Raw genomic sequence first — 27,403 nt, 5'->3', positions numbered from 1 at the left:
GGTTCGTGACTTGCTTCTAGTCATGTGGAAGTCAAAGCGCTGTGTGTCCGATCTGCCTACGGACAAAGATCTGAAGAAGGATGGGATTAGTTTGGATTGTTCATGGAGAAAACTATAAGGGAAAATCTCATAGGCTGAATGGCTTTTTGTCTGCGTTTCCATAAATGCACATACATACTTTGTTCCTAGGTTTTAACAGAACGAGTGGCTTCAAGATAAATAATGATAAATAAATATCCAATCAGACCACCATGTCATAGTTAAAGCTCCCTTTGTAGACTCATCTTGCTCCTTTCATGCCATCTCTCCTCCCTTCCCTCTCTTTTCCCTTCCTCTCTTCTCCTCCTTTTCTCTCCTCCTGCCTCTCCTCCCCACAACCCCTTTGTCTTCTCCCCTCCCTTTAACTCCCCCTTCCCTACACTCCTCCCACTTCCCCTCCCACTCCTCCCTCTGCCCCTCCTTCCCACCCCTACTTCACCTCTCCTTAATTCCCCCTTTCCGCTCCTCCCCTCCTCTCTCCTCCGTCCCCTTCCCTCCCATTCCCTTCCCTCCCCTCTTCTTCCCTTACCCCCTATCTTTCTCTTCCTTACCCCCAATCCCCTTCCTTTCCCTCACCTCCCCTTCCCACCCCTCTCCTCCGCTCCCCTCCCCTCTCCTCCCCTTCCCTCCCTCCTCTTCTCTCTTTCCCTTTCCTTCTCCCCCCCCCCCCCCTTTCCTTCTACCCCCCTTCCCTCCCTTCCCCTTTCCTCCATGCCATCCCCTCCTCAGCGGCACGGTGGCACAGTGGTTAGCACTGCTGCCTCACAGCGCTAGGGACTTGGGTTCGATTCCTGGCTTGGGTCACTGTCTGCGCGCGTTTCCTCCGGGTGCTCCGGTTTCCTCCCACAGTCCAAAATACTTGCTGGTTAAGTGCATCGGCCATGCTAAATTCTCCCTCGGTGTACCCGAACAGACACCGGAGTGTGGCGACTAGGGGATTTTCACAGTAACTTCATTGCAGTGTTAATGTAAGCCTACATGTGACACTAATAAATAAACTTTAAACTTCCTTCCCTTTGGATCCTGGTGTGATAGCTGAAAACAAGGTAGACCGAGTGCTGTTCCCCTTCACCCACTGATATTCATCACCATGCCCTCTCTAAAGGATATTACACCCAGAGAAGTGTTAATTTGCTTTGTAATGTCACAGAGCATGTTGAGGAAAAACCTCCAAATCCATCCAACAGTGAATTATAGTGCATTTTCTGAATTGGAACTTAAATATTTTCTGTTTCCTCATCTTTAATGGCTCGACCTTTCTATCTGAATGACCTCCATTGCCGGTCCCATTGTTTTAAAGGTGAATGTGACCCACTCGTTTGAATAATGACTTTGTGCACAACACATTATTTGCATAGAGCATTGATCGTTCGTGGCGACTCCCCTCAGTTCAAAGAGAAACTGCGTTCATTTCACGAACCACCTTCTGCCATTGGTGGTGGCTGGACTGCTCCCATTCGCTGGCCCCCATGGCGTATTCTGGGTCCTCAACCTTCAGAAGGACTTTGATAATCTCAGGATTTAAGGCTCTAAGGTATGAGGATAGGATGGCAGAACTAAACTTGTTTTATTGAAGAAGATGTAAGTGGAAGGGACATCCTGGTTCTTAAAATACTGTGAGCGGTTCAGTTTATGTCAGAGTACTTCCCTCTCACTCTCCCGGAATCTTTCTCTGTCTCTCGTCACTCATGTCTCTATTTTCCTGTCCCGCTCATTCTTCATCTTCTTCTTCTGCCAGCTCTCTCCAGCTTTCTTCTTTCTCTGTCTTTGTCCCTGACACTTTCTCCCTGTCTCGCACCACTGAATGTTCAGTGATTGTTAGAAGTTTTCATTGCGAAGAAAACGAGCTATTTTAGTCTAAGAGGTGTATGGCGAGTATGAAGCTTAGGCACATAATTTGATGAGTGGGCTTCAGATTATAACAATCTGTTCTGGGTGAGACTGAATAATCTGCAACTTTTCCTTGAGAACACTTGACATTCAGGGAACATTCCTACAGAGCTTTCCCACAGGAGATTAACTAGGCAGGGTAGAGTCTTGTGCTAAAACCATAAAACCATAAGACATAGGAGCAGAATTAGGCCACTCAGCCCATCGAGTCTGCTCCGTCATTCAATCATTTTCTCAATCCCATTCTCCTGCCTTTTCCCCATAACCCCTGATCCCCTTATCAATCAAGAATCTATCCATCTCTGCCTTAAAGATATTCAATGACCCGGCCTCCACAGCCTTCTGCAGCAAAGAGTTCCATAGATTCCCCACTCTCTGGCTGAAGAAATTCCTCCTCTTTTCTGTTTTAAAGGATCATCCCTTTAGCCTGAGGTTGTGCCCTCTAGTTCTAGTTTTTCCTACTAGTGGAAACATCCTCTCCATGTCCACTCTATCCAGACCTCGCAGTATTTCAATAAGATCCCCCCTCACCCTTCTAAACTAGGGTAGGTTGTAGGTTATGGGTGGCCCGGTGGCACAGTGGTTAGCACTGCTGCCTCACAGCGCCAGGGACCCGGTTCAGTTTCGGCCTCGGATGACTATCTGTGTGGAGTTTGCACGTTCTCCCCGTGTCTGCGTGGGTTTCCTCCGGGTGCTCCAGTTTCCTCCCACAGTCTAAAGATGTGCGGGTTAGGTTGATTGGCCATGCTAAATTGCCCTTTAGTGTCAGGGGAATTAGCAGGGTAAATAAGTGAGGTTACGGGAATAGGGCCTGGGTGGGATTGTGGTCGGTGCAGACTCAATGGGCTGAATGGCCTCCTTCTGTACTGTAGGGATTCTATGTACAGAATAACAACAACTTGCATTTATATAGTGCCTTTAAAATGGGGAAAATATCCCAAGGAATTTTGCAGGAGCATTATGAAAGGACAATTGACAGTGAGCCAATGAGTCAACAGCAGGGCAGGTGACGAAGGTTTGGTCAGAGGGGTGGGTGTTAAAGCAGAGGTTTGTCATGAAGGAGAGTGAGATGGAGGGGTTAGTGTGGGAATTGCAGAGCTTTGGGCTCACGCAGTTGAAGGGACAGCTGCCAGGGATGCATGGTGCAGAGGAGAGGTGCAGAGGAGAGGTGCAGAGGAGAGGTGCAGAGGTTGCTCAAGGGGCGAGGGATCTTGGATGGTTGTGGGGGTGGAGGCGATGGGCAATACCTGGAGCAATTTGAAAGTGAGGATGAGAATTTTCAAATCAAGGTGGTCAGTGGAGGCTCAGTGAGCAGAGGGGATGATGGCTGAACAGTGCGATTCGGGATATGGGTAGCAGAGAATTAGATGACTTGTGGAAGGAGAGGGTTGAACATCTCCAGATCTTTGCTGATCCTTTTCAGACACATTGGTCACATTGGAAACATGCACAAGTCTCAGTGACACAGATAAAGGCAACATACTGCGGATCCTGGAACCTGAAACAAAAACAGAAAATGCTGGAGAAACTCAGCAGGCCTGACAGCATCTGTGGAGAGAGAATAGAGCCAATGTTTCGAGTTAGATGGGGTTTCCTGCGGTGCTTCTGTTTCCTCCCACAGTCCAAGAATGTGCGCGTTTGGTTCTAGAATCATAGAATCCCAACAGTGCAGAAGGAGGCCATTCAGCCCATCGAGTCTGCACCGACCACAATCCCACCCAGGCCCTATTCCCGCAAGCCCACATATTTACCCTGCTAATCCGTCTGACACTAGGGTCAATTTAGCATGGCCAATCAACCTAACCCGCACATCTTTGGACTGTGGGAGGAAACCAGAGCACCCGGAGGAAACCCACGCAGACATGGGGAGAATGTACAGACTCGTCACAGACAGTGACCCGAGGCCGGAATTGAACCCAGGTTCCTGGCGCTGTGAGGCAGCAGTGCTAACCACTGTGCCACCATGCCACCCGATTGGTTGATTGGCCATGCTAAATTGAACCTAGTGTCCTGGGATGTGTAGTTTAGAGGGATTAGTGGGGTAAATGTGTGGGGTTGTAAGGATAGAGCCTGGGGTGGGGCTGTTGTCGTTGCAGACTCGATGGGCCGAATGGCCTCCTTCTGCACTGTAGGGATTCTATGATTCAGTCACACACGCGGGAATGTACAAGACCTCCGAACTGCTGCACATTCCAGCTGATTTGAAACAAGCTCTCCTGATGGCTGAGTGAATAACCCCTTTATACAGTATTGCACAAATCACAGACACCCAGGTTTTGATGCCTGTCCTGTATGGAGTTGAAAGGCAATTAACTTCCTGTCCCTCGTTTGGGGTTCTGACACTATCTCGAGTAATCATTCCCCCACTAGGAAGTGTGCAGAGCTAGGGGATGATGGGTGAGGATAGGGTTGAGTATGGCTGTGTTAGGAGAGAAAAGAGCTGACGTTTTGAGTCCAGACCGAAACGTCAGCTCTTTCCTCTCCTTCCGGATGCTGCCAGACCCGCTGAGATTTCCCAGCATTTTCTCTTTTGGTCTCAGATTCCAGCATCCGCAGTAATTTGCTTTTGTTGAGTATGGCTGTGATGACCCCGATGGTCGGACAGCCAATTCATTGTCCAGTATGTGACTTACGAAGAGAAGACATTTGGGCAAGAATGCAGGAAGGCTGGAGCCGTATCCAGCATGGTCTGGTTGGGCTGAAGGGCCTGTTTCAGTCCTGTATATTCTTATGTAAACCTGGTATCAACCACCACCTTCAGGAGGGGAGAGGCTTGTAAGAAATCTTGTGAAAGAGATGGAGAGTAACACTGGTTAAAACAGGCATTGAACATATGACTCATCACAGAATGCAGAAAATTCATGTGAAGGATTGTCAACTTGGCATATTCTCACCGAGACTGCCGGCCATTAAAGCAGTCTAGCAATTCTGTAACTGCGTAGCAGAGGGAGAGCTTCTTCTGATTGTCTTTTCAATTGGAGCGAGAGGAGGAGGGAGGAGGGAGGGGACCGGCCCTATGACACTGCATTCCCATCATCCCACCGTTAGCCTGACCCAGTTTCCAAACAATCTCGATTCTGCGTCAGACACTTGCGGCTCACAATCATCTTTGATACTCTACCTGACCCCAGCTAACCCTCAGTGACAGCAGGAGATCAGACCCTGTGGGGGGGGGGGGGGGGGGGGTTTGTTTGTGGGAGTTTTACTCCGTGCCACCTTTTTTAATTTTTCTGCGTTTTATTTTAAAATGTTTATGAAAAATAAATTAACTCGTCTTCAGCTAATGCAGGGTGAGTACATTTAATTTTAAAAAATGTTTTGCAGTGTATTCCTGTAATATTTTCTGTTGATTCATGTAACCTGATATGTGTGCTTGGTAATAGTTACAATTCTTCAATTAAATGAAAATGGATCACTTAATTAAATATTAGCATCAGTTAACACTCAATATGATCAAGTGCATGTTAGTGACACCTCCATAGATCTGAACTGTGGATGTGGTTTTTTTTATATCCTGGTACAGTTTCTCGGGGCCCTAGTGCTGTTTCAGGATTAGCTGATGCCAAACAGACCAGAAAAAGCCTCAAATTAGGGAGTAACCAACTGCGGGCGACATGGTGACACAGCGGTTAGCACTGCTGCCTCACAGTGCCAGGGACCCGGGTTCATTTCCCGGCTTGGGTCTCTGTCTGTGTGGAGGCTGCACGCTCTTCCCGTGTCTGCGTGGGTTTCCTCCGGGTGCTCCGGTTTCTCCCACGCTCCAAAGATGTGCGGGTTAGGTTGATTGGCCATGCTAAATTGCCACTTAGTGTCAGGGGGATTAGCTAGGATAAATACGTGGAGTTACGGAGAGAGGGGTTGGATGGGATTGTGGTCGGTGCAGTCTCGATGGGCCGATTGGCCTCCTGTAGGGATTCTAGATTCCCGATCCCCCTGATCCCTCACTTCAAAAATGTGACTGTGCATCAGGAGTAGGCTCGACTACGATGCCTCTGTGGTCAAATAGCCCACCACCATCTCAGCTCACAGAGGAAGAGCTCACTAGGGTCTGGTAATCATAATTGAACTAATTACGTGGTTGATGAATTTTGTCCTGAGCAGCTGATGAATTGAATGCAGTGGAAAGGAGAGCAACATGCAGTCAGAAAAGAAGTTGAAAGCTAGACGTACAAACATGAAGCAAAAATGCTAGATAGCCTGTCCCATGATCACTGACACTTGAGCATCACAATACAGACACACTCTCCACGCCATTCAAGAGGTGAGGAAACCAATTCAGGAAAACCCAGGTTAATTGGCGGAAAAATCTGGGAAATTCCTCCCTGATCCCCTTTAGGAGATGCAGTTAGTTCATGAGTTCAGCCTGGCCCTGAGTAATCTTCTAGAATAGCATGGGATTCCTCCGGATGCTCTGGTTTCCTCCCACAGTCCAAAGGTGTTCAGGTTAGATGGATTGGCCATGCTAAATTGTCCCTTAGTGTCAGGGGGACTAACTAGGGTAAGTGCATGGGGTTATGGGGATAGTGCCTGGGTGGGACTGTGGTCGGTACAGACTCGATGGGCTGAATGGCCTCCTTCTGCACTGTAGGATTCTATGATTCAGGTAGAATTACACGTCCGTGGAGCCTCGCAAGGCTTGCCTGTGAATCCAATGCATGATGGTGAGAGACATCATTTAGCCTATCCGCTATGTTTCTGGAGAAGAACATGCCCAGTTTCTCTCCCTGCCAGTGACTCCAATTCCCTGGGCCTCATTGCCCTTGCCACTTTGAGATGGTGAGCCATCTTCTTGGACTACTGCAGTCCGTGTGGTCCAGGTTACACCCACAGAGCTGTTAGGGAGAGAGTTCCAGGATTTTGACCCCAGCAACAGAAGATATGGTGACATACTTCCAAATCAGGATGTGTAAAACCTGGGGATGGCAAGATTCCCATGCTCCTGTTGCCCTTGTCCTTCCAGGCGGTAGGAGTTGCGGGTTTAGAAGCTGCTATCGAAAGCGCCGTGACAAGTTGTTGCAGCGCATCTTGTAGATGGTATATATTGCTACCACTGTGATCTAATGGTGGATGGAGTGATTGGTTACAGGGTGAGAGAGGCCATCTTTGTCCTCGCAAACGTCAACTGTCTTCTACCTCAGTTGCCATTGCTAACACCTTCTCTTTGGGTCCTGGGGTTGCCTGGCAACATTGATTGCGGTCGAGAAAAAATTGCAGAGCGATGGGGGAAAAAGCAGACAGAGTGGGGCCAATTGGATAGCCCGTTTAAAGAGCTGGCACAGCCCCGATGGGCCAAATGGCCATTTTCTGTCCTGTGTGATTCTCAGAATGCAGCTCACCATCAACCTCTCACGACAGCTCAAGATAGACAGTGAATGCCGGCCTTATCAGCAACGCCCACATCATGAGAATGAATTAAGAGAAACAGAGGCAGGGAAGGAATATTCGAGGTCACTAACGCTGATACCAAAGGTATTCTATTCTTTACACAAGAGTAAGCTTCTTTTAATTAACCCCAGAATCGGGGGATGGGGTGAGGAAAACCCATTTACAGGTTTCACTGTAAAAGAAACGGCCTTCTGGGCAAGTACAAAAATAAATTGTATTGTTGGACAGTTTTTCCAAAAGGTGTGTGTCTTTAAGACCAGCATTTTCCAGAGTACATTACAAAATAATTATATAAAGCAGAAACGCCAGTGTAAACCGAAAGGGGCCGAATGGCCTGTTTCTGTGCTGGCGCTGCTTCAGAACACAAAATCGTTTCTCATGGAAGTCAAGAACTCGCCATTAGATTAAAAAGGGAAATAGAAAATGAGAAATGCCATTTAAATTCAAAAGAAAGGCTTCCTTTATCCTCTTGGGTGATGTGCAGTTGCCCAGTGAGCAACCCTCTTTCCCGTGATTCTCGATGTTGCACAGGCCGCTCGCTGACTGAATGAGGAGGTGGGAGAGTGGGAGGTGGGGGGTTGGGCGGGTGGGGGGTGGTGGTGGAGGGGAGTGGAGGGGGGGGGGGGCGGGGGGGGAAGCCTGGTGATGTCATGCAGTTGGCACCACTAGCGTTGGCACTTAGGTCAGATGCAGTCATTTCCCAGCTGCTGGCATCCTGCTGAACAAGCGCTCATTGTTGGAACTCATTCTGCTCGAATCCACCATCGAGGATACAGAAAAGGGGGAGAGAGAAAAGAGGAGGTTTGTGATCTGGATTTCTCCCCCCCCCCTTCCCCCTCCCGACCCCGTAGTTAGTGTGTTTATTATCGGGAGAATTTCTGTCGGCGTTTATCTCAGTATCAGTTTGGGAGAAGCTGTTTTATTTTTGTAAAGTGGAAATGTAGACGAATGCTTAAACGATCCCATCAATAAACCTGAGGGTGGGTTTCATTCTGCGTTTCTTCAGCTTGAGATCTTTCGGCTTTTGAGTGCAGGTTGCGTCTCGTGCCCGGCCCTTCCCCGTTATCAGATTGCGGCTGTAATTCTCGTTACACGCACAGACAACAGAGAGAGTATCTTTTTTCAAATGTTTTTTTTAAACTTGTTTTTCTGCCTCTGTCTCCTGCCTGCGCTGTGCCAGGGTCCGTGTCCCTTCCGACAGGGCGGGCACTCAGTCTCTGCCAGCTCCCCTGTGTAACGTCTGGCGGAAGATGAGTCAGAGTGACACTGGCTGGTTTATCCTCCGGCTCCCATCCCCCACCACCCACCCCCACCCCCCACGACATGCCGGAGATCGGAAGGAGTTGGAGGCTGGGATGGGGGGAGGATTGGAGGGAAGGTTAAAGGTTATTAATCTCCCTGTGTGTTGAGCGACGGTGATGCCCAGGCGTGTGTGCGCGACAGTAAACTGGCACAGATTTCGATAATACCCAAAAGAAGGGCTTCTCTGCGACCGCGACCTACACAAGCAACTCGGAACCGATTGCCCTCCCACTCTGGGTGGCTTCTTTCCAAAGACAGGGATTCAAACGGATACCAATTAGTACATCCCATAAAAGCTGAAGCATCATCAGTCCATCAAAGGCGGGTGGTGCCTTAGGATGTGATCACGTAGTGGTTCGGCAACTGGACTAATAATCCAGGGGCCTGGACTGAAACTCTGTCGAGAATGCAAGCTTAATTCACAATGTGCTAGGTTGAGACTTGAATTTGTTTTTTTCTTAAATAAAAAGCGGGTCTCGGTGAAAGTGACCACAAAACGGTCAGGCTGTTGTTAAAAACCTACCTGATTCAGACCAATATCATTGACTCCTAACTGCCCTTTGAAGTGGTTCAGAGAGACACTCGGGGTTGTGGAAGACACATAAACACCAGAAGACCATAATCTGTAGAGTTATGGCCAAATGGTCTTCATTCGAACACCCCAGCCCCTCCCAAGAACTCGTGTTTGAGCCACTCCCAGAGGCTCAGACATAAAGGTCTCCAGTCCTGAATCTGATTATAGTTTGAAACAGGTTATTTTAACCCTTTTTACAAATCATTGGTAAGTTACATTCTGATCAATTTATTTTTAAATCAGTGGTTCAGGGGATACTTGTGTTGTTGGCAAGACTGGCATTTATTGCCCATCCCAAAATGCCCTTGACAAAGTGGTGGTGGGGAGGGGGGGGGGGGGGGGAGGGGTCGGTGAGCTGCCTTTTTGAACCGCTGCAGTGTTTGTGATGCAGGTACACTCACCGTGCTGTTGGGGAGGGAGTTGCAGGATTTTGAGTGAGGATTTTCTGACCAGTTTATCTTTCAATGGAGAGGGACATTTTGGAGAGGATACACCACAAAGGCAATGAAAGCAGAGTGGGAGAATTGTTTTGGCTTTTCATTGGATGTAAACAGGCTATTGAATTTGTAACTGGTTCAGGTATGATTGTGGCAGGGTTATGCAATCTGGAGAAGGGAATTTAAAACCCCACCCTGCCAGTTTGTCAATTTGAATTCAGTTTCACAAAAACGGAACCGATCCGAATAAAAAGAGCTGGTGTCAGTAAAACTGATCATGAAAGGTTGGCAGAATCCCAACCGGTTCGTTCATGGTAGTCCGTTGTTCTTATTAGGCTTATATGTGACTCCAGTCCCATACCAAGGTAGTTTCCTCTTAGTTTTCCTCCAAAAAGTTGCCTCCCAGTTACAGTCTAAAATAGGACCAGCCAGGATGAGGAAGTATGAGTCCAGACAGTAGGTTAGATTTCAATCCCTTCCCATTCCCCCACCACCAACCGCACCCCACCCACCCCCCCCCCCCCCCCCTCCACACCATGTAGCAATCTCCAAGATTAACTCCATGTGGAAGAACCAATGGGGATTCTGATGTTCACCAGCCCCCTCCAAACCAACACGAAATGTAGGATCGGAACTTTCCTTCAATCAGTATTTTTGGTAACTTCATCAAAACTCTTCTTTGAGTGAAAGCAACATTTTCCTGCCCCCGATTGAGTCCTTCCAGCATTCAGGAGGTTTTAGTCCGGCCACAGGAGGGGGTAAAGGGGAGGCGATGCGGGGGAGGAGAGGGGTAGTTATTGTGGATGCTAGAATTTAGTTAAAGCTCTCATCCTGAGCTGATATAACAACAGAAACTGTATCTATTGTGATACGAAAGCAACCCCTCTCGATCCTGTATATGTTATAATATGAAGCAGACCCTATAGCAGTGGGCAACACTGTACATATTATTTTACATCTCATTATTCTGTCTTCATCTGTGGTAGAAGCAGCAGAGACTGCCATGCCAGAGTGGAGCTCGAGCTACACCAGATGTATTTTACAACAGACTTGACCCCCAAGGCACATACAGTCATCTCACAAGATGGAAGGCTGCCAAGTGTACAACAAATCCGATATATTATGGTGCAAAAAAATAATAGGGGACCCTGCATTCATTATAATGAAATAAAAGACCCTTTTGAATATGCTTAGGGTCAAAGGTAGGTAAATGGAAATGAAGTACAGATCAATCATGGTCTAATTAAATGGTGAACAGGTTTGAGGGGCTAAACAGCCTCATTCCTGATCCTAGTTCTACAGGATAATTGCAAACCTTGTGTATATTTTAGGGAAAAGTAGAGGCACTCACTGATGTTCTGAATAATCCCATGATATTGACAGAGGAGAAGGAAAAAGAGGAAGGAAAGAGGAGAGAAGAAGCAACATGAAAGAAGGACCTCACTGACGAAGGTAAGATCCATAAAGGCCCAGGGAAGGGAGATCTACACACCTAAGTCAAATTAAATAGGGGCACTGGACAAGGAGGGATGGGGTGAACTGGCAAATAGACACTGAGGGATGATGGTAGAAGCTGTCCCGTATAGTGGGAAAGTTCTTACATAATTTGAGAAGCAGTCAGGTGATGGGACTGTCGGGTTTTTGGAATGGATGAGTCAATAATATACTCTCCCGTCTGTATTTGTCAACTGTTTTTTTTAATTCTGACCTTTGATTTGATTTATTATTGTCACATGTATTAGTATATAGTGAAAAGTATTGTTCCTTGCACGCTATACAGACAAAGCATGCCGTTCATAGAGAAGGAAAGGAGAGAGTGCAGAATGTATTGTTATAGTTATAGCAAAAAGGCTGGTCATCTCTTAGCTCTGATGTAGGGTCATCCAGACTCAAAACGTTGGCTCTATTCTCTCTCCTCAGATGCTGTCAGACTTGCTGAGATTTTCCAGCATTTTCTGTTTTTGTTTCTGATTCCAGCATCCGCAGTAATTTGCTTTTATCCCGTTATATTCCTTGTCTAGGCGGGATCACAGATGTCTGTGTAAGTCCCTACAACTGACCTCAGCACCTTTGGATTACTGGGGGGATGGTGAGGGTGGGATGGGAGAGGAACTACCCTACTGTCAATCACCACTCAATCGCACCTGATCAAAAGTTGCATGTGTGTGACCGTATGATTGCGAGCGAGCTCAGATCAATAGAACGTTTCCAATTGTGAAGCAAGTTCAAAACTGAAGGTGAGGAATGTAAGCTAGTTACCAATAAATCGAAGAAGGAATTTGTGAGGAACCTCTTAACAAGAGAGTTGGGAGAATATGCAAAGTGTTACCATAGGGGTAGCTGATGTGAATAGCATCGGTATATTTAAGGGGAAAGTAGATACATAAAAGGAAGAAAGGAGTAGAGAATATTTGGTTAGGATTGGATGAAGTAGGGTAGGAGGACACTTGTTGGGCACATGGTCTGTTACTGTACTGTAAATACTATGTAATTCCAGAAAGGCTGATGTTGATTCGATTCTCGGTGACTGTCAGTGCCCATAGCAACGTAACCATTCAAGAATTAAACCCCACCAGGGAAGAGGAGAAGACGGGTAGAAACAAAAGAGAATTCTTTTTGTTTGTTATTGGGTTTCCTTTCTGGGCATGCTGAAACTCTTTGCAGCGCTGTTTCATGGCAGGAATTCAAGGAATGAATGAAACCATCTGTGAAATCACATTGAGGCTGGGTAGAGAGAGCAAGGGAACTGCTGCACCATAAGTCTGCGTTCACGTTTATACGTAAAGTTTATTTTCAACCACTTGTGCCCTATCACAGGCTTCATGACTTTGTGAAAATCCGATTGGGGCTGCAATTATAAACCTTCCAATCAAACAAAGAAACATCCAAATTTGCATTGTGACTCCAAAGGGGCGACTGGGATAACATATTGTTGGGTTCCTACTGACTCCTGCTCCACTCCCTGATCACTGTCTGAGACTGAAATAGACCTTTCGCAGCCTTGACCCTGTGTTTTCCACTACACACCCACTCCAACACCTAGGCTCACCACTGCCACTTCCAAAACATCGCTGGTCTCTGCCCCTACCTCAGCTGCTGAAATTCTCATCAATGCTTTTGTTACCTCGATGATTCCAGTGCTTTTTGGAACAGCCTCCCGTCTTCTATACTAAATAAACTTGAGCTTATCCACAATTCCATTGCCCATATCCTACTTCTCACTAAGTCCTGTTCATCGATCACCCTGGTGCTCATTGACCAACATTGGTTCCTAGCCCAGCAATAGCTCGATTTAAAATTTCTCATCCTTGTTTTCATATCCCCAGTGGCTTCAGTTCTCCTTATCTCTGTAACCTGCTCCAGCCCCACAACCCTCCAATATCGGTGCTCTGCCACCTCCCTTTCCTTCCACGATGAATGTCTGTGCCTTCAGCTCCCTATGCTCTGGGGTTCTCTTCTAAACCTCTCCACCTCTCGGCCTCTCTCTTGAAGAAGCTGCTTGAAGCTCGCCACCTGTCCAAAAACCTCCTTATGTAAATTACTGCCAAACTTGCTCTTGCTAAATACCTTTGGGACTTTTTCTAGTAAAAATGCGACATACATGCAAATTGTTTTGGGGTATGAGTGCAGGAGAAGAGTTTATCCACTAAATGTGAGACAGTCTGTTGGAGAACCAATGCTCAGTGGATGTTGAATATATGTTCCCCCTTGTGGGACAGTCTAGAACAAGAGGTCATATATGTGGGACGGAATTTTCCCATCCTGCTCGCCGCAGGAAACATAACGGGTGGGACACAGATCGTGCAAAGGTCCGTTGACTTAGGGTGGGATTTTCCACTCTTGGAGAAACTAATTCTCTCAGAAGGTTGTGAATCTGTGGAACTCACTGTCCCAGGCGCAGTGGAGACAAACTCAATCAACAGATTCAAGAAAGTGACAGATATGTTTCTGATGAAAAGTGGGGGAACGGGCAAAATGGGGAGCAGGCAGGAAAGTGGAGTTGAGACCAGGATAAGATCAGCAATGGTCATGTTAAATGGCAAGTGGGCTCGAAGGGCTGAATTCCCCACTCCCGCTCCTAATTTGTTTGTTCAGAGAAGAGGGAGCATTCATGCTCAATGGACAAAGCTCTTTATCCCAATCCTGCCACTTGGCCAAGGGGCCAGATGGAAGTCACATTCTTTCTGTCAGTAGCTCAGGTGGAAGGAGAGACATGTTCATAAGTGAACTGAACATAATGTGAAAACATCACAAGGGACGCAACTAGTAGACGCCTAACTTTTTATTGGACAATAACGTACCCAGAAATGTGTGAGGTTTCACTGAGTTCAAATAACCCCAGGCTTCATCTGATTCACAGAAATATAGAATCTTGTAACACAGAAGGAGGTCACTCAATCCCTCACGCCTGTTCAATTTAATCCCACATAATTCTGCAAATTAGTCCTCTTCATTACGTGTCCTTCTGAAATTTCCTATGGAGTCTGATTTTACCACACTTTCAAGTATTGAGTTCCAGAACTTATCAACTCTGAAAAAAATTCTTCACATTTACCTTTTAGTTCCTTTGTCAATTATTATAAATCCATGACCACTGCTTGTTGACACACTTACCAGAAGAAACAGTTTCTTCCTCCTTCCCCTATCCTCTATAACGTTCGCTGCTCTGAGGAGAACAATCCCAGTTCCTTCACATAACTGAATCCCCGCGTGACTGGGGATCAGCCTGGTGAACCCTCTCCAGGGTGCATCCTTACTATAGTGTTGGACACAATAGTCCAATCAGTAACTTATAAAGGTTTTACACAAGTTCCTTATTTTTATATTCAGTGTCACTATTTACAAAGCCAAGTGTTCTGAATGTATTCTAAACGGTCTTATCAACCTGTCCTGCAACATTTTCGAGCATTAGTGATTGTGTATTTCCAGGTCTATCTACTCTTACATGTTTGGCAGAATATCTACCATTTAGATCATATCTTTTCTCCATGTTGTTTCTCCCAAAGTGCCTACTTCACACTTATTTGCATCCAATAACATCTTTTTTAATATATTAGTGTCACAAGTAAGCTTACATTAACACTGCAATGAAGTTACTGTGAAAATCCCCTAGTCGCCACACTCCGGTGTCTGTTCGGGTACACTGAGGGAGAATTTAGCACGGCCATTGCACCTAACCAGCACGTCTTTCGGACTGGGGAGGAAACTGGAACCACCGGAGGAAACCCGGGGAGAACATGCAGACTCCGCACAGACAGTAACCCAAGGCCAGGAATTGAACCCATGTCCCTGGCGCTGTGAGGCAGCAGTGCTAGCCACCGTGCCAACCATGCGTCTGCCCATTTCACTAACCTGCCTATGTCCTATGCTATTTACTACGTTGCCAAGTTCTTTATCATCATCAAACTTCAAAATGTTCCCGAAATATCCAAGTTTGTATTTATATTCCAAGACAAACAATAGTTCTAATAATAAAAACAGAAAATGCTGGAGAAACTCACCAGGTAAAGTAAAAGTAAAGTTTATTTATTAGTTACAAGTAGGCTTACATTAACACTGCAATAAAGTTACTGTGAAAATTCCCCTAGTCACCACAGTCTGACGCCTGTTCGGGCCAACGCACCTAACCAGCACATCTTTCAGAATGTGGGAGGAAACTGGAGCACCCGGAGGAAACCCACACAGACACGGGGAGAATGTGCAAATTCCACACAGATAGTGACCTAAGCCGGGAATTGAACCCAGGTCCCTTGGCGCTGTGAAGCAGCAGTGCTAACCACTGTGCTACTGTGCCGCCCCAAGGCTCACCAAGGCTTCTTTGATAGCACCTTCCAAACCCCAATCTCTACCAGCAGGTCTGACAGCATCTCCAGATTCAAAACGTTGGCTCTATTCTCTCCCCACAGATACTGTCAGACCTGCAGAGTTTCTCTGGCATTTTCTGGTTGTGTTTCAGATTCCAGCATCCGCAGTATTTTGCCTTTATCTTAATGGTTTTAATAATGTTACTTGGGGGACGCCATTGCATACTTCTTTCTATGGACCCCACAAGGTTCAATAGTCACTCCCACCATCACTGGCTCACCATAGCTACAGTGTGAACCATCTACAAGATGCACTGCAGCAACTCACCAAGGCTTCTTTGACAGCACCTTCCAAACTCCAATCTCTACCACCTGGAAGGATAAGTGCAACAGATACACGGGAACACAACCCCCTGCAAGTTCCCCTCCAAATCACACACCACCTTGACTTGGAACAATATCGCCTTTCCTTCACTGTCGCTGGATCAAAATCCTGGAACATCCCCCCCTCAACAGCACCAAGGGTGTAACTGCACCAAATGGACTGCAGTAATTAAAGAGTGAGACTCACCACTACCTCCTCAAGGCCAAATTGGAAGGGGCAGTAAAAACACAAGAAAAACTTTTATTTATATAGCACTTCACAGGAGGGTTCTCAAGCAACATATGACATCAAGTTACACAAAGAAATATTCAGGTAGATGACCTAAGGTTTGACAAAGAACTAGGTTTTAAGGAGTGTCTGAAAAGAGGAAAGTGAGATGGAGAGGCAGAATAGTTTAGGCAAAGAATTCCAGAGCTTGGGCTTTGCCAAGTGAAACTCCACCATCAATGATTGAACAATTAAAATTTGGGATGCACAAGAGTCCAGAATTAAAGGAGTGCAGATATCTCAGAGGTTTGAGAGGTTGGCGGAGGTTACAGAGATGAGGAGGGGCTAAGACATGGTTATAAACAAGGATGGGAATTTTAAAATCAAGGCCACAGGAAGCTGGTGCTAATGTGGGTCAGTGAGCATGGGGTGATCGGGGAACGGGATTTGGTGTGAGTTTGAAGTTTTGGATTGTGTCAAGTGAGCAGAACAGCGAGAGGCAGGCCTGGAGTTTGGCACTCTTGAGGTAACAAAGGAAGACTTCAGTAGCAGATGGGCTTAAGCAGGGGAGGATTTGGGCAATGTTATGGAGGAAGTAAGTGGTCTTAGTGAAAATATTGATCATAAGCTCATCTTAAATTATGTGCAGTCTGGTTCAAACTCAGACTGTTGCTAGGGAAAGGAATGGAGTTGGTGACTAAGGAACAGAATTGAAGGCGGGGCCCAAGTAAATGATTTAGATCTTCCCAATATTTGGGAAATGTTATGATGTGGAGATGCCGGCGTTGGACTGGGGTGGGCACAGTAAGAAATCTCACAACACCAGGTTAAAGTCCAACGGGTTTATTTGGAATCACGAGCTTTCACGGGGTAAATGTTGCTAGCGGCGTCCACGTCCCAAGACTCTGAATTTGTCAAGGGTGTAGTACATTCTGTGTGGTAGGGTCATGCAGTGGATTTCTGTTTGTCCATTGGCACTGTGTGGTTAGACCAGGAGAGCTTTCCTCTCATTATTCATGCTGTATAATTGGGAAGTTACACACACCCCAAACCTTCGGGTTTCCATGAAGCGAAAATGATAGGTTGACAATGTGCCATTTTCCAGAATGCATTGTGTGTGCACCGAGCAGACAGAATGGTTAATCAGTTCTGTAATGACCAGTCTGCTCACACACATCATTCCAGCCAATTACACATTGATTCACTAATGAGAGAAAGGTGATCTGATGCAGCTGTTTCACAGGGTGCTCATTTAACCCACTTATACCCTCAATGGACAGTACAATTTGGAGATGGTTGTGAGGGGGTGAGTAGGGGAGCGATTTAGAGTCTTCATCGAATCATAGAATCCCTACAGTGCAGGACGAGACCATTCGGCCCATAGGAGTCTGCACCAATTCAGAAAGAGCATCTTACCCAGGCCCACCCCTCTCCGCCCTATCCCTGTAACCCCATGCATTTACCATGACTAATCCACCTAACTTGAATCAGGTGGGAGTAACAAAGACTAATTGCAACGTTGGGCATGAGATTCAAATGTGCCATTTTCCACACTGTGGGTTAGGTTAAAATGTAGCTGATTGGTTCATAGCCAAGTTGAAGAATTTGACCAAAAGCTACGGAAGATCTGACTGCTTGAGCTGTTGCTAATATTGGCTGGGATCATACCATCCCACCTGGAACAGTAAAAACTGAGGAGACCTCCATGAAATGCAACTATACACATATATATTTACAAGTGTGCAGCAACAATGAACAATAACAGTGCATCGTATGAGGAAAGGCTGAGGGGCTTGAGGTTGTTTTCGTTAGAGAGAAGAAGGTTAAGAGGTGACTTAATAGAGGCATACAAGATGATCAGAGGATTAGATAGGGTGGATAGTGAGAGCCTTTTTCCTCAGATGGTGATGGCTAGCACGAGGGGACATAGCTTTAAATTGAGGGGTGAGAGATATAAGACAGATGTTAGAGGTAGGTTCTTTACTCAGAGAATAGTAAGGGCGTGGAATGCCCTGCCTGCAGCAGTAGTGGACTCGTCAACATTAAGAGCATTCAAATGGTTATTGGATAAACATATGGATGATATTGGAATAGTGTAGATTAGAGGGGCTTTAGATTGGTTCCACTGGTCGGTGCAACATCGAGGGCCGAAGGGCCTATACTGCACTGTAATGTTCTATGTTCTATGTTCTATCCGTGTCACCAGAGTGAATTCAAAATTTCTTAATTTTACATTTCCTACTACTGCATCCAGGTGTTTTCCCCACATCTGCAGCAGGGATGGAGGCAGCCTAGTAACCACTCTGCCCTCTTGTCTCTGTTGAATTTGGTGGGTGTCCTCTGGAGGTTCAAGGCCTGGAAGGTCTCAGCTGTGTTTGGATTTCCGCTCTGGGAGAGGTGGACCCTCAACAGTCCCAGATACTGGAGATGATGTATCACAGACAGAGGGGACTCTGAACACCTGAGCACCCTTGGAGGGTCTTGAGTGGAGGTCCCAGGGGTGCCTACCTGTCGTTCCTCCACCCTTTGGGTGCCCGAGGGCCCCTCCCTGACTGCCTGAGGAAAAGGGACACCTGGAGGGAGGGTGAGGTGCCCCAACCCCTTCTTGTGTAGCCACTGCAAAACTTTGCTCATGGCTACAATGATGGAGTGGTTGATCTGTACACATCAATGGCAGAAACTGGACATCTGCGGGATCGGGATCTCCATGGCATCCACCACCTTCCCCATGGAGACCTCAATGTGCACACATGTCGGTGCCACTACATCAGAGAGCAAGTGGACAGAGTCCTCCACCTCACGTGCCCCTCTGTTGCGGGCCTCTGACACTTCTTCCTGCTGTTCCCCTGCCTCTCGCTGCATCTTGTCCAGGACCACTCCCAGAGGCTTGTCACCTGAATCTGATTTAGCAGAAACCTCTCTCAGGCGGTGCTTGGAGCGCCGATGATGTTGGCTTTCCCAGCCTCCTCCTGCTGCGGACACATGTCCGTGTGATGACCACCAGAGTGTGAGGCCCAGCCCAAACTAGGTCTGATACCCAAGGTGTGTGCCGCTGAGCTGGTGGGGGCTGCAGGTGATGACTGTAACTGTAGTACAGGTGAGAATTGTTCCATCATCCCCCTCACTCCTCTGTAGGCCCAGGCTGAGGATGGGCTCAGGTTTGGGGTTTGCCCTCAGCTTCTTCCTACTGGCACCTGGAATGGAAAGAGAAGAGAATGAGTGACTGGCTGTCTCCTACATTGCATAGTCTCACACTCTGGTTTCTACACGCAGAGATGAAGCATGCTTCCTCACGGGATGGCTGGGGAAAGCGAGCCTCACCATCACCATGGTAACAGTCATGGTTCTCCCCTGCCAGCTCAGTAGCCCGCTCTGCATACTCTGAGTTATGGGGGCAGAGGGGAAATTGGGCACGCCCTCTGTCTCTCGTGCCTATTGTGCGCTAAATTGTCCTGCGTAAGGAAAAACGATGATGAGTGAACACTTGTGATGCAGGTGATGTTTGCCAATCTTCACCATTGGCAACTCTGCCATCTGAAAATTGCTGTTACCCTGCAAGGGCATTTCAGCAGGACCTATCGGAGCCCCAGGCTCCAGCAGCTAGAAGGAGAGGCACGGTAACGTCTGCATCTGCAGTTGCCCTCTATGCCAAATCCAGCAACCCCCCCCCCCGCCACTGCCCCGGGTCTCCCCCCGGTAAGCGACCCAAAGTTGCCTCCCTACCTGCAGACTACATGGAGTGCAATGGGGCTATGAGGCAGCACCCCAGCAACTTGCCAAGGGCTTTTATGCACAGACAGCACAGATGGTGGCCTTGCCACTGAGACCCGCGCCCAGTCCCTCCCATCCCTTGGGTAAATGACATCCCTCCTGTACTCACTCCACTGCATTCAATAGTGTGTCCAGTGAAGAATCTCTGAACCTTGGGGGCTGTGCTGCTTGGCTCCGGCCTGCCATGTTCTGCTCCAGAGTCCAGTCCGCGATGAATGAACTGTCTGGGCACCTGTTAAATATGACGGTGCACGCGGCTTGTTGCCCATCCTGCCACGCGACTCATTGGGAAACCCCTGGCATTGCACGATTTGGCGAGATTTCCCGCTGTGGTAGAAAGTACTCCCGCTTTCCACCAGCCACAGGCCTAAGGCTCAGAGCAGACGATTCTGCCCGTGCCTGCCAGTTGTCTTATTCAGTCACGTACCTGCTTGTGGCAGTGCCCTTGAATTTCTACACATTGCCATGTAGCTGATACCATGTAGGTTTACGAGATCCGTTCTGGAGGTGATTCCTCTTACGTTAGTAATTTTGATGCTGAATAGCTCATCCCATAAATCACCCTGGGCCCTGAGGCTTGCTCAAGCCCATTGTTGTGGGAGAGATTGCTAACTGTGACTTTGAAGCATCGCGCTTCACACACCATGAGCCTCGTTCCACTGAATGATGGATCTCATGAAAGTAGCACAGGAGAGTCACAAAATTTCACCTTAATAAAGTCACCCACGAAACTGCAGAAATATTCCACAAGTAATCGGTCTCTCAGTTACATAGGAGCAGGATTAGACCATTCCACTCCCTCAATTCGATTAAATCAGAGCTAATCTATTTATCAACCCCATTCTCCCACCTTTGCTTTTATTTTATTCATTCATGGGACATGGGTGTCACTGGTTGGCCAGCATTTATTGCCCATCCCTCGTTGCCCTTGGAGGGCAATTGAGAGTCAACCACATTGCGGTGGTTCTGGAGTCACATGTAGGCCAGACCAGGGTAAGGACGGCAGATTTCCTTCCCTAAAGCGCATTAGTGAACCAGATGGGTTTCCCCGACAATCGACAATGGTTTCATGGTCATCAGTAGATTCTTAATTCCAGATTTAAAAAAAAAAATTGAATTCAAATTCCACCGTTTGCCAGTGCAGGATTTGAACCCGGGTCCCCAGAACTTTAGCTGAGTTTCTGAATTAACAGTCTAGCGATAATACCACTAGGCCACCCCTTCTCATCACTTCCTGTCCCTTGAGGCTCAGCAACATCTGGCGGCATGGTAGCACAGTGGTTAGCACTGCTGCTTCACAGCTCCAGGGACCTGGGTTCGATTCCCGGCTTGGGTCACTGTCTGTGTGGAGTTTGCACATTCTCCTCGTGTCTGCGTGGGTTTCCTCCGGGTGCTCCGGTTTCCTCCCACAGTCCAAAGATGTGCGGGTTAGGTTGATTGGCCATGCTAAAATTGCCCCTTAGTGTCCTGGGATGCGTAGATTAGAAGGATTAGTGGGTAAAATATGTAGGGATATGGGGGTAGGGCCTGGGTGGGATTGTGGTCGGTGCAGACTCGATGGGCCGAATGGCCTCTTTCTGTACTGTAGGGTTTCTATGATGATGATTTCTATGAACATTCAAATGATCCTGGTCTTGTTCAGTCCTGAGCAGTCTATCTGTAATCTTCAGATGTAATCTTTAGTTATGAGGAGAGATTGAATAAACTGGGATTGTTCTCTCTGGAAAGACGGAGGCTGAGGGGCGACCTGATAGAAGTTTATAAAATTATGAGGGGTATGGATAGGGTGAACAGTTGGAAGCTTTTTCCCAGGGCAGAAATGACAATTACAAGGGGGCACAAGTTCAATATAAGTGGGGAAAGGTTCAGTGGAGATGTGCGGGGGAGTTCTTTACACAGAGGGTGGTGGGAGCCTGGCATGCACTGTCAAGTGAGGTGGTTGAGGCAGTTACGTTCGTGACATTTAAGACATACCTTGATAGGCATATGAACAAACGAGGAATAGAGGGATATAAATGGTTGGTATTTGATTTGATTTATTATTGTCACATGTATTAACATACAGTGAAAAGTATTGTTTCTTGTGCGCTATACAGATAAAACATACCGTTCATAGAGAAGGAAACGAGAGAGTGCAGAATGTAGTGTTACAGTCATAGCTAGGGTGTAGAAAAAGATCAACTTAATGCGAGGTAAGTCCATTCAAAAGTCTGACAGCAGCAGGGAAGAAGCTGTTTTTGAGTCAGTCGGTACGTGACCTCAGACTTTTGTATCTTTTTCCTGAAGGAAGAAGGTGGAAGAGAGAATGTCCGGGGTGCGTGGGGTCCTTAATTATGCTGGCTGCTTTGCCGAGGCAGCGGGAAGTGTAGACAGAGTCAATGGGATGGGAGGCTGGTTTGCGTGATGGATTGGGCTGTAGATTGGGTGTAGATAGGATTCCGTGATAGGTGCAGGCTTGGAGGGCCGAAGGGCCTGTTCCTGTACTGTATTGTTCTTTGTTCTTGTTCTAATCCCACCAGAGGAAATCATTTCTCTTGTTTCCAATAAATTCGATTATTATTTTTAAAACCCTGATTGGCTCACACCTCAATCTTCTAAACTAATGTGATCCTTCTACTTGATACAATATGCTTTATTCAGCATATGGACCCCAAGCCCCATAGTCCCTCTATCCTCCACTCCCTGAAGAGTGAGGTCATCAACCTAGAACCTAGATCAGAGAAAAGTTAAAAGCAGTGGACTGTGGAGGTTCAAAGGGACTTGGGAGGGGTCAGAGATCATTATAATACCATGAACAGGGACAGAAAATAACTTTTAAAAGACCAATGGGTCACTGGCCATTGTCTCTAAAGGGCCAGAATGCTAAGGGCAGAAGTAATGCTTCAGATGTACAAAGCCCTGGTTAGACCACACCTGGATTACTGTGAGCAACTCTGCGAATGACACTTTAGGAAGGGTATATTGGCCTCGGAAGGATTGCAGTGTAGGTTTATTAGAATGATAGCTGACTCTAAGGATTAAATTATGAGGAGAGATTAAACGAACTAGTTGAATGGACTGCATTTGCTGCTCACATTGCAGTCTGCTGTACAGTGGGGAGACCAGAGGCAAACGGGGCGACTGCTTCCTGTTCAGTCCACAAGTTTGAGCCCCAAGTTCCCAATCGTTTGTCATTTTACTTCTCTACTCTCACACTGACCCCTCTGTCCTCGGCCTCTTACATTCAGCTTCTTTGGAGCTGTGCAAACTCAAGGAGCAGCCATTCAGTTAGTCCCTTTACAGCCTTCCACTCTCCACATTGCCTTAACAATTTGAGACCACAACATTTGTCACAAATTCAGGGAGTGGAGAGCACCAGACCTGTGAGGGACACTCTTCAGGGAGTGGAGGATAGAGGGACTGTGGGGCTTGGGGTCCAGTGAGGGACAGTCTCTGGAGCAGAGGATAGAGGGAGCGTGAGGTTCAAGGTCCAGTGAGGGACAGTCTCTGGAGCAGAGGATAGAGGGAGCGTGAGTTTTGGAGTCCAGCGAGGGGCACTGCCTGGGAGTGGGGGATAGAGGGAGCACAAGGTTCAGGGTGCAGCGAGGGGCACTGCCTGGGTGTGGGGGATAGAGGGAGCGCGAGGTTCGGGGTCCAGCGAGGAACACTCTCTGGAGTGGAGGATAGAGGGAGTGTGAGGTTCGGGGTCCAGCGAGGGACACTCTCTGGGACCGAAGGATAGAGGGAGCGCGAGGTTTCATCGGTCAGAACATTGAATACAGGAGTTGGGACGTCTTGTTGAAGTTGTACAAGACATTGGTAAGGCCACACTTAGAATACTGTGTACAATTCTGGTCACCCTATTATAGAAAGGATATTATTAAACTAGAAAGAGTGCAGAAAACACTTACTAGGATGCTACCGGGAGTTAATGGATTGAGTTATAATGAGAGGCTGGATAGACTGGGACTTTTTTTTCTGGAGCATAGGAGGCTGAGGGGTGATCTTATAGAGGTTTATAAAATAATGAGGGGCACAGATCAGCTAGATATCTTTTCCCAAAGGTAGGGGAGTCTAAAACTAGAGGGCATAGGTTTAAGGTGAGAGGGGAGAGATATAAAAGTGTCCAGAGGGGCAATTTTTTCACACAGCGTGGTGAGTGTCTGGAACAAGCTACCAGAGGCAGTAGTAGAGGCGGGTACAATTTTGTCTTTTAAAAAGCATTTAGATAGTTACATGGGTAAGATGGGTATAGAGGGATATGGGCCAAATGCGGGCAATTGGGACCAGCTTAGGGGTTTTTAAAAAAAGAGCGGCATGGACAAGTTGGGCCGAAGGGCCTGTTTCCATGCTGTAAACCTCTATGACTGTATGACTCTATGAGGTTCGGGGTCCAGCGAGGAACACTCTCTGGGAGTGGGGGATAGAGTGGGCGCGAGGTTCGGGGTCCAGCGAGGGATACTCTCTGGGCGTGGGGGATAGAACGGACCCAAGGTTCGGGGTCCAGCGAGGAACACTCTCTGGGAGTGGGGAATAGAACGGACCCAAGGTTCGGGGTCCAGCGAGGAACACTCTCTGGGCGTGGGGGATAGAGTGGGCGCGAGGTTCAGGGTCCAGCGAGGGGCACTGCCTGGGAGTGGGGGATAGAGAGGGTGCGAGGTTTGGGGTCCAGCAAGGAACATCCTCTGGGAGTGGGAGATAGGAGTGCAAGGTTCGGGGTCCAGCGAGAGACACTCTCTGGGAATGGGGGATAGAGGGAGTGTGAGGTTCAGGGTCCAGCGAGAGACACTCTCTGGGAATGGGGGATAGAGGGGGAGCGAGGCTTGAGGGACAACCGCCAAACAGCGCACTCAGTTTGAAACATCCAAGAGTGACGTCACGGGAAAGCAGTAAGCTGATTGGTTGGTGAGTAACTGATATTAGGGACTGTGTTTAAATAGCTGAAACTTAAATAATGAAACAAGATAAAAGTTAGTGAACAAAGCTCGGAGGATAAAGAATTAAAGATAACGTGAAGCTAAGAGTAGAGCCAGGTGGTTTAAAGACTTTAAGAAAGAGCTAAGTGCAAGTTTACATCTCCTAAGGAAATCCAAACAGTTGTTTGGGTGGTTACTTACTATTACAATTGGTTATAAGCGTTAAGATATCATTCTATGATTCACTGTTTGTAAGAAATATATTCTATAATAACAAAGAGCGGAGAAGAAGGGTCCTCGTCAATATTGTTTGATATTAAAAGGGTTAATTTAATTAAAAGGGGTAAGACCTGCCAGGAGAGCTCCAAGCCACGGTCTGCCCTTCTTGCTCTATGTGGGAGACCAGGAACATTTCCAGTTCCCAGAGCCAGCATGTGTGCAGGAAGTGTCTCCAGCTGCAGCTCCTGGATACCTGAGTTTCAGAGCTGGAGTGGGGTCTGGGGACACTGTGGAGCATCCGCGAGGCGGTGAGTATCATGGGTGGCAGGTACAGAGAGGTGGTCACACCGCAGGCTCAGACCCCACAGGCAGGAAAGGAATGGGTGACCACCAGGCAGAACAAGAGGACTGGGCAGGCAGTGCAGGAATCTCCCGTGGCTATTCCCCTGCAAAACATATATACCATTTTGGATAGTGTTGAAAGGAATGGCCTTTCAGGGGATAACAGCACCAACCAAATTCAGAGCACCATGGTTGGCTCCGCTACACAGAGGAGGCGCAAAAGGCATAGAAAAGGGCAGCAAGGGGAATAAGGAAAGTGATAGGCAGAGAAATCAAAGGTCAGAATCAGATAAGAACACAGGAAAAAATAGTAGGAACGGGACAAGGAATGTTAAAAGGACTAGCCTTAAGGTTTTGTACCTGAACATTTGGAGCATTCAAAATAAAATGGATGAATTAGTTGCGGAGATAGGTGTATGGGGGTATGATATGGTCAGGATTACAGATACATGGCTCCAAAGTGACCAAGGATGGGAAATAAATATTGAGGGCTATTCAGTGTTTAGGAAGGACAGGCAGAATGGAAAAGGTGATGGAGTTGCATTGTTGATTAAAAAAGATATCAACACGATATTGAGGAAAGATATTAGCACAGACGATGTGGATCTCTATGGGTTGAGTTGTGAAACACCAAGGGGCAAAAAACATTTGTGGGGGTGGTATACAGACCACCAAACTGTAGCGGTAATGTTGGGAATAGCATTAGACAGGAAATCAGAGAAGCATGTGTTAAAGGACATCTGTGGGTGACTTTAATCTGCATATAGATTGGGAGAGTCAAATTAGTCACAGTACAATAGAGGAGGAATTTCTGGAGTGTATACGGGATGGTTTTCTGGAGCAATGCATTGAGAAACAAACAAGGGAACAGGCAATCTTAGACTGGGTGTTGTGCAATGAGAAGGGATTAGTTGGCAATCTAGTTGTGAGAGAACCCTTGGGGAGGAGTGACCATAATATGGTCGAATTCTTTATCAAAGTGGATAGTAACATAGTTGATTCTGAGACCAAGATTCTGAATCTCAGTAAAGGTAACTATGATGGTATGAGGCATATACCTCATATATGAGTTGGCCATGATGAACTGAAAGGAAAGACAGTGGACAGGCAATGTCAGGCATTTACAGAACGAATAGGTGAATTCAAACAAATGTCTTTTCCTGTTTGGTTCAAGAAAGGGAACTGTGGCCAAACCATGGTTTTCAAGGGAAATTAGAGATAGTATCAGATTCAAGGACGAAGCATACAAATTGGCAAGAAAAATCAATAGGCCTGAGGATTGGGAGCAGTTTAAAATTCAGCAAAGGAGGACAAAGGGATTGATTAAGAAGGGAAAAATAGAGTATGAAAATAAGCTAGCAGGGAACATAAAAACTGACTGTAAAAGTTTCTAAAGGTATGTAAAGAGAAAAAGATTGACAAAAAGGCCCCTTTCCGTCAGAAATGGGGTAGTTCATAATGGGGAACAAAGAAGTGGCTGAGGAACTAAATTTGTACTTTGGAAAGGAAAACATGAATAATGTACTGAAAGTTCTGAGAAACACAAGTTTTAGTGAGGAGCTGAAGAAAATCAGTATTAGTAGAGAAATGGTTTTAGAGAAATTAATGGGATTGAAGGAAGATAAATTTCCAGGGTCTGATAATCTTATCCCAGAATACTTAAGGAAGTGGTCCTAGAAATAGTAGATCCATTGGTGGTGGGCGAGTGGAATCGGCTGCCGTCAGTGGTGATGGAGGCAAACTCAATAGGGTCGTTTAAGAGACTCCTAGATGAGTACATGGGACTTAATAGGATGGAGGGTTATAGGTAGGCCTAGAAGGTAGGGATATGTTCGGCACAACTTGTGGGGCTGAAGGGCCTGTTTTGTGCTGTAGTTAAAAAAAAATTCCTTTGGATTCTGGAATGGTTCCTACAGATTGGAGGGTAGCTAATGTAAGCCCTCTATTCAAAAAGGAGATAGAGGGAAAACAGGAACTATAGAGCAGTGAGCCTAACGTTGGTACTGGGGTAGTTGCTAGAGTCTATTATCAAAAACTTCACAGCATAGCATTTGGAAGGCAGTGGTATAATCAGACAAAGTCAGCATGGATTTACAAAAGGGAAATCATGCTTGAAAAATCTACTGGAATTCTTGAGGATGTTGTCAGTAGAG

General features: G+C 46.9%; 1 long non-coding RNA gene across 1 annotated transcript in view; it reads left to right on the top strand.

The window, feature by feature from the left end:
• LOC144479970 (uncharacterized) overlaps positions 1 to 27,403 on the top strand; it is a 220,271-nt gene that overhangs the window by 129,521 nt on the left and 63,347 nt on the right. The window contains exon 5 of the long non-coding RNA XR_013495596.1: positions 10,959 to 11,079. This is a non-coding gene — a long non-coding RNA (uncharacterized LOC144479970). The remainder of the gene's footprint in view (positions 1 to 10,958; positions 11,080 to 27,403) is intronic.

This window comes from Mustelus asterias, chromosome 27 (assembly GCF_964213995.1).
Source record: "Mustelus asterias chromosome 27, sMusAst1.hap1.1, whole genome shotgun sequence".
Classification (NCBI taxonomy): domain Eukaryota; kingdom Metazoa; phylum Chordata; class Chondrichthyes; order Carcharhiniformes; family Triakidae; genus Mustelus; species Mustelus asterias.
This window is presented reverse-complemented; position numbering and strand designations above follow the sequence as displayed.